The following is a 5168-nucleotide window of genomic DNA, read 5'->3' as shown; positions in this document are numbered from 1 at the left end:
CACCACGCCCAGCCCCGCCCCGCCACGCCCCGCGACAGCTTCACTGCAAATCCAGCCCTATGGGCAAACCGCAGTGTCACCACATCGTCTGTATGCTAAAGCGCAAGCACCCCATCTGTCGAGGGCCTGCCGTGTGGAGAGACAGACAGATCCAGAGAGAGAGAGAGAGAGAGAGAGAGAGAGAGAGAGAGAGAGAGAGAGAGAGAGACCCAATCCGGATCGTCTCATTACCGGACCACTTGGACTTGCATCGCGCACACAATCACGGTCAACACACAATGGGCCGGCCCAGGGACTTCCCTCGGCCCATCCGAACAGCTACCCATCCGTGCCTGATCTAGACTCCCTGCAAAGCCCTCTTTGCTTACACGCGGCACGAGGGAGTCTATTTCAAAACTACGAGAAACACTGCAAAAACAAAAATCCATTGTGCGAATTGTTCCTTTTTTTCGTATCTTTTATTTCTGTCGTGAATTTTTAATTTTCTACTTTGAGGAAAATATCTAGGTAAATCTGAGGAAAATACCAGCAAGCGATTTTTCAGTCTAAAGAGATCCACTCCAAATTTGAGCTCTGCCCGAATACAGGGGATAGGGTATCGTTGCTATTTGTTTCCCATGAGAGCTAGAAAAGTGTGACTTAACTGGACCTTACAAATAAATATATATCTATATGCCAAAAGGCAAAACCACCCCTTTAAATCAGACTGCATACATATTTGTGACAGCAGACTTTCTTGCAATCTCTGTAAATTGTTCGTGGTTGTTCCTGTCGTTTGGTAAACAAGATATAAAATACATTATGTACGACAGGGGTGTGTGGCCTACGGGGCAGGGGGTGGCATTTCATATGTGCATTCGTTAATCCCAATATATTCTCCAGCAGCGGCTCCAGGGGTGGGCGGATCCCCGGCCAGTCTAAGCGACGGCCCGGACCGAGGCTTCTGCCGCTCTTCTTACACTCGCATGCAGCGCGAGTCATTTCTCCGGGCCTTTTTTTTCGTGTGTGGGCTATGCAACGATGCTGCTCATGGCTGTTAGTACTAAACTTCAGCCGCAAATAGAAACCAAACGCGCGCGGGGAGCTAGGCGGGAGATGTGCCTCCTATGCGGGTGTCGGGGCGCGACGTACGAGTCAACTATTCCTTTCTCACACCTCACAAACACCTGAAAAAAAAACCACTTAATTCTCCTTTAAAAATGCTTTACAGGCTCATAGAATATTAGCTCCCGTAGCTAATTAAAAGCCAAGAAAAGCACAGATATTGGCCTTTACTGCTTGTTCCTTTTTTCTAGACAGCTGTAAAGACTAATTTCTAGGCTCTCTTTTCTAAAATTAGATAGGCGGGCTGATATTCTGTGCTAAGCCAAATAAGCGATGCATTAGCAATTATTTTCCCATAACTCGTGTTGTTTTTTTTCAGTGTTTGTTCGTTATCTCTACGCGGGAGGTAGCGCGGGAGGCCATGGCTGAACCCTTTCCCGCGGCCTGCCGGCTCGCCTGCCGTCCACCCAATAGCGTGGCGTGGCTGATCCCCCTCCATACAACATACGAAGGCGCGCCGCCGCGCCCGCACCGCGCTCGGCATAAAAAGCGATCTCCCCCTCTCCAAACGCTCCCCCTCACTTCGGCTTAATCTAAAAAAAGAAAACTCCATTATAAACACAGCGGAGAGCAAGGCCTGCCATTGGTCGGCACGGAAGGAGGGGAGGACACGAAGGAATAATGTCAATCCTCTCGTACGCAATGTAAGGGGACAACTTTGTTCCACAAAATGGAACGTTTTCGTACACATCCAGACCGGATGCAATTTTGCTCCTAAAAACTGCATGGACAAATTGTGTAAAGTTTTACACAAAGTTTTACACAAGTTTTTTCACAATTTGTTAGGGACAAAATTGTATCTGCTCTGTATGAGCACGATAACGTTCCCTTTCTTTGGAACATTGTCCCTTTACATTCAGAGTGTAGACGTAAAAAAATTAAGCGAGCGACATGCGCAGTGTACACACTCGCCGCAAATGACGCGAGCAAAATGCACGAGTTGCGCACACACAAAAAAAAAAAAAAAAAGATTAGCTGGTAGTTGCTAAACATCAGCTCTGTACTTATAGCTGAATAAAATTCAGCAGGGCTAAATGGTTAACTAACACCTAAAGTTTTAGCTATATCTAGCTAAATAATCAGTTACCCCATATTTAGCTACAGTATCGGTGTAGCTATACCAGGTGGCTGATTCCCGCCGCGCACTTCCGTGGTTATACTGTACCGCATGCACGCGTGCGGGCGGGTTGCCTACTCTCACGGGGCCGTAAGGAGCCGTGGGCAGCGAGCATAGGCAAACCCGCCCGCGCCAGTTCGTGCATGCGGTGCAGTCTACATGCGAAAGTGCGTGGCGTGAATCAGCCACCTGGTACAGCTTATCATTTTTTTTCTGTGTGGTAGGTAAATGTCGGCACCCCGCATCTCTGCGGTGGTGGGGTAAGCGGGGCTGATCCGCGCACCGCGCTCCCAACTCACCGCGCACCGCCGCGCCCGCAGCCCTTCCGGGAACGGATTTGCAAGCTGATCCCGCCCCTCGCGTCTATACGCATAAGAGAGGGAGAGAAACCAGACGAGCTGTGGCCAAAAAACAAAGCAAAACAGAAAAAAAATAAGAAGATTAAAGAAGAGTCGAATCGCTGCTCTAACGTGCAAAACAGAGCTGGGGGGCACAGAAGCGCAGTTTATTGGTACTCAATGGAAACGCCTATCGTGTTGTTTGTTTATAAAGAAACGAGGTGGCAAATCCGATACTTTTCGCTCTGTGAGGCAGTCGGCTACGTACCGTAAGGACGAGCAGGTGCTTCCTGCGACTGTTCGGAGAGAGGAACCTTTGATCCCGAACCTCCTCTTCTACCCCCGTTGGCGCCACCCCCCGACCCTGCTCACATCTTTCTCCGTTGCTGTACCCTGCTCTCTCCCCCCACTCCATCTCCTCATCGTTCTTTCCTTATTTCTTTTATTTTGCAAGTGTTTGTTCAGCCACCGCTAAAACAACAGGGAAGTGTCCCAGCCGCTGCTGCTCCCCCATCCACCCTCTGCAGCAGGGACCGTCCATAAATGTCACAATCAGACGATTGTTAGTTTACAGACAGTCCCGTTGAAGAACCTTTCCCTGTAAGGTTCGCACACCCTCGCACACCCCCGGGGCGGCCGCCGCCCACCACACCCGGTGTTGTGAATCACACCACACCTCCCCCCATTGGAGTGTTTAGCTACCCCCGCCGCCCTCCCCCCACTTCCCAGGCCGGCGCTAACAAAACACACAGCCCCTGCGATAGTCGCATATCCATCAGATATTCGCGCGAAAGGTGCGAAAGAGTCGCGGTGGGGCGGGGCCTGCCTCTAGGCCTGCCGGCCAGGCGATAGCGGGGACATGTCAAAAGCAAACAGCTCTCCGCTCCGAGCGCCGCGGGCCCGGGGCGCCGCCCGCCTCCCAGAAACACCCTCGGATCTGGGTTCTCTGGATCTGGGGCGCAGGTCAGGTAGGGAGCCGGGCCACAGCGTCGCCTACACAAAACCAAAAGGGCATAGCACATCAATAGCGGTAATTGATGTGGTCTTTGGGTACCCGCGGCACGAGCAGATTCTCTTTGCTTTCCCTAAAAAAAAAAAAAGAAGAGAACCCCGTTTCATTTTCAGATTTTAAGATTTCAGCCACGCTGCGACTTTTTAGAGTCAAAGGAGCAGCAGATCTCGCTCGCATATGCAACGTTTCCTCCAGTGCTCCAACAACGCCGCGGCGCAGACTCCGCTAACGGTCGGACCGGTGCGGCCCGCCCTGCACAAAGGGACCCGGACCTCTCTCGACTTGGGGTGCAGCTTACATCCCCGCACCTTTATTGCTTTCCACATTTCCAGAAAAATGAAAGACGTATGAACCCGGTAGCCGCGTGAGCAGGAGCACGAGCCAAACGGTGGAGGGGAAAAAAGGAAACGGAAATGTCGCTTCAGCAACAACGTTATTCGTCGTTTTTCCAGAAGTCCCGCTTCCTATACCTAGCTCGACCAGATAAGTTTTCAGAAACAACATACAAACTGGGTCGGTTTCTAAAATTTACTCCGAAAGAAGGGCTAAAGCGTGGTTTTGGGCTGCTCTCTGCCTCTTAAAAAAGATTCTAAAACTTTGCGTGCTCGCGGCCACCTTTGTTTTTCCAAACAACAAAACGAAGCAAGTGGAATTTGTTGGGTTGTTTTATTTAGTAGGATTTTTTTTTTCAGCGAAAAGGACCGCCGTACGGCATTTCTTCCAAGATCATTGCTCCTCGCGACAGAAAACGGTTGGCCTATTCCCTATTCCTCCTCATCTGGCCCCTGCCCGCCCCGCCCGACCCCACAAGACATCCGATGAAAGAGCGTGCCGGCGGGGAGAGGGGAAAAAAATCAATTTATCAAATCTCACAAAGAAGACAGAGACGATACTTTACATGCGTATAAATATGTGTAGAGGCCGGGAGCGCTGAGGAGTATTTTGTCGCGTGCCTTTTTGTGGCGCGCGGTCCGAGTTTGTTCCCTCATTGTTTCCCCTTCTTGTATTTTATGATGGAGTGGCCGCGGAGGGGGATAAAATGCTTAGGGGTGTTTTAGGGTCGGCCTTCCCTCACCGCGGCCGGGCACGCGCCATGGCAGCACGCAGTCCGCACGCGACAAACAGCGACAGACTTTTTAGCCCGCCACTCTGCTGGTAAAAGCTTGGATTCTGTCTGTCCGCCCGCTCACCAAGAAGGACACTAGAGCTAGACGTCTGAAATTTTTAGTAGGGGTCACTCCTGGCACTCCTGGACGCCGGATTGGTTGGTTTCGAGTTCGGTGGACATGGCGCTGCCTGGGGGTGTGTGCCTAGATTAATCCAATCTTCCGCCATTTACTTTTCCCATTTTCGTTGTGCGTGTCTGAGACAACGATCTTGCGCCAGATCTTGCCCTACCTTGAGCTGATCCCTGCCGCCGCCGGCCGCCGCTGCCAGTAAGGCGAGAAGCTCCTTCCGGGAGTATCCCGGGCCGCATCCCGTCCTGCAGACGAAAACATCACGAAAATTGGTAAAAACAAGAACACTACGAAAACTTCGGTACTACTGAGGGGACCCCGCGCCCCGCGTGCCCCGGTCCTGCGAGACAGCCCCCCCC

The 5168-nt window shown here is 51.5% G+C and overlaps 1 long non-coding RNA gene across 2 annotated transcripts in view; it reads right to left on the bottom strand.

Annotated features, from left to right (window-relative positions):
• LOC127749372 (uncharacterized) overlaps window positions 1-5168 on the bottom strand; it is a 19281-nt gene that overhangs the window by 11715 nt on the left and 2398 nt on the right. The window contains exons 2-3 of one of the 2 annotated variants that reach the window (XR_008011121.1): window positions 4970-5054; window positions 2155-2619 (exon numbers count right to left, since the gene is read on the bottom strand). This is a non-coding gene — a long non-coding RNA (uncharacterized LOC127749372). Of the gene's footprint in view, window positions 1-2154; window positions 2620-4969; window positions 5055-5168 lie in introns of those variants that run through there. The other variant, XR_008011122.1, reaches the window with a different exon arrangement.

This window comes from Frankliniella occidentalis, unplaced genomic scaffold, assembly GCF_000697945.3.
Source record: "Frankliniella occidentalis isolate FOCC.00 unplaced genomic scaffold, Focc_3.1 Scaffold50, whole genome shotgun sequence".
Taxonomy (NCBI): domain Eukaryota; kingdom Metazoa; phylum Arthropoda; class Insecta; order Thysanoptera; family Thripidae; genus Frankliniella; species Frankliniella occidentalis.
Note: the sequence above shows the minus strand (reverse complement) of the source record. Positions and strands in the feature narration are given on the sequence as shown.